Consider the following 2,638-nt stretch of genomic DNA (forward strand, 5'->3'; position numbering starts at 1 on the left):
GCAAAAAGAGCTCGAAAATGAGCTGAGTACAAGGCTGCACTAAAGTGAAAAAATAGACTATCAAATGGCTAACCTACTAAGGCTTGAAGCCTTCTTATTTATACAAGTGAGGACTCCCAACAGTCCTCCTAAACTTTAGGAAATCGGCTGCCTAAAACTGCAGATAACAACAACTTTACTAGACCTGCTCGGCTACCCCTTGGAATCACCTTTTGTGGGCTGTTGAACTCCGAGCTGTTGATGGAAAACTTGAGGAAAGGGTCATTTAATGCAGGAGACACCCCTCCTATAAGTTCTCAGCCTTGTTTCTTCGAGTTTGGCTACCAATCTGCTCATAAATGCCTGGTCTTGGTCCAAAAATGTCCAAAAATCTACAATAAACACCCATTAGAGTTTGTGGTAAAGTGACTATCCCCATTCACTCAATTGACATAAATATATTCAAAAACATGAACAAAACTATGGAGAATGGTGGATTAAATAAAAATAATAGGCAGAATGAGCCCATATAGTTAGCCATTTCAGGGGCTCATCAACGGCCTTAAGATCATCAAAAGATTTTTGGGCACCTTGTCCCATGTAAAGGGAATTCCTTGTTTGAGCAACCAGGAAAATCCTATAGCTAGCCCGACATAGTTGGCTATAAAACGACAGAGAAAGTTGGCCTTTCCTTGTAGGCTCTAGAGTTGGTGCAGTGAAGATGGAGGGGGTAGATTTACAATGGCCTTGACTTTTAGCAGATCCAGGTGAATCCTGTCCTTGGAAACAATGAAGCCGAGGAGTCGTCTTGATTCCACGCAGAAAACACATTTGTGTGGATTTAACAGAATGTTATAGTGTTTGTAGTGTAGAAAAATCTGTCGAAGATGGCCTGGGTGATCTTGGTGCTTACAACAATGGGTAGGCAGGTCATCGAAGTAAGGCTGGAAAATGTTGCGAATATCATGAAACACATAGAACATTGCCCGTTGAAATGCGGTTCCAGCATTTTTGAGTCCAAAAGGGAGCTTTTTGTATGCGAATGTACCCTATGGGCAGATAAATGTTGTCTTCTCTTGGTCAGCCATGTAGGTTTTAACCCCGTACAAAAATTACCTGTATACGAATTCTAAAACACAGAAAATAAACAATGTGAGAGTATAACACATAAAACACATATACACAGAGATTTCCCCTGGATCCCAAATCTGGGACTACCAGCTTTATTTTTCATTATGTTCCTTTCAATGTTATAATACATATTTATACATGCCGACGCATCTAATACCATGGACTGAAAACCATCATGTCCAATACCATGACCGAAAACCATCATGTCCAAAAACACGTGTGAAAATCATGCACAAAACCATAGGTGAGTCTGCCCAACCTAACATAGGGTCCAAAACCAAATTTTCTGGGGCGCTGCCCCGAACCCCATAAAGTGGGGTTATGGGTACACCTCAAACCCCCTCTGACCCCCCCCCCTCCCCCGCTACACAATCGACGCAATGAAGGGGGCTACGCGCCCCTTCTAACCCTCTTGTTAACTACGTAGGCTAGTCATGGAAAGAATATAACACAACCCAACATTCTCCCACTTGTTGTTTTATTTCCGTAGAGCATAGTCATTTTTCCAGCCCTGAAACACCCATTGTCTCTCTACACCAAGAGAACTTCTCAGAGCTCACAGATTTTTTCAATGCATCTACAATATTCTTCAAAGTGTCCACATTTACTAGCAACACCTTTTTGTCTTTTATCATATCCCTCACAAAGTGATACTGAACATTAATGTGCGTTGTCTTTGAATGATATGCGGGGTTCTTTGCCAAGAAAATTGCACTTTGGCTATCACAGTCTATCCTTATAGCTCCCTGTAGTAACCCCATACTTGAACACAATCTCTACAACCGAACTACTTCCTTGCCTGCATGAGTGGTTGCCATGTATTCTGCCTCTATAGTTGATAGTGCCACTAGAGATTGTTTCTTGCTCATCCAATTGACTGCACCTCCAAATAGGTTAAACACATACCCACTTGTAGATCTTCTCTGATCCAGATCTCCAGCCCAGTTTGCATCAACAAAGCCACAAATATCCAACATTCTATCCAATCATGATCTTCCTTGGTAGCACAAACCATAATCACTAGTGCCACGCAAATACATGAAAACCCACTTCACTGCTGTCCAGTGCTCCTTCCCTGGTTTTGACATAAACCTACTCAATACTCCCACTGCATGTGCAATATCTGGTCTAGTACAAACCATTGCATACATCAAGCTACTGACTTCACTTGCATATGGAACACGGGACATGTCCTCTTCCTCTTCTTATGTCTTGGGACACTGTTCAACAAATAACCTCACACCTACAGGAATAGGAACCTTCACCGGTTTACTATCCTGCATATTAAACCTCTGTAGTATTGTCTAGACATATTTCCTCTGGTTTAACCAGAGCTTCCTCTTTGCCTGATCTCTTTTAATCTCCATGCCCAAAATATAGTTTGTAGCAGCAAGATCTTTCATGTCAAATTTGGAGGACAATTGGGTCTTCAAATCTTGGATAATTTCTTTGTCATTTCCAACCAGCAACATATCATCCACATACAAGACCAGATAAATAACACGGTCACCAATTAATTTAAAATACA

This window comes from Pinus tabuliformis, chromosome 7, assembly GCF_031772625.1.
Source record: "Pinus tabuliformis cultivar Carrire ecotype Pingquan chromosome 7, CPIR1, whole genome shotgun sequence".
Taxonomy (NCBI): Eukaryota; Viridiplantae; Streptophyta; class Pinopsida; order Pinales; family Pinaceae; genus Pinus; species Pinus tabuliformis.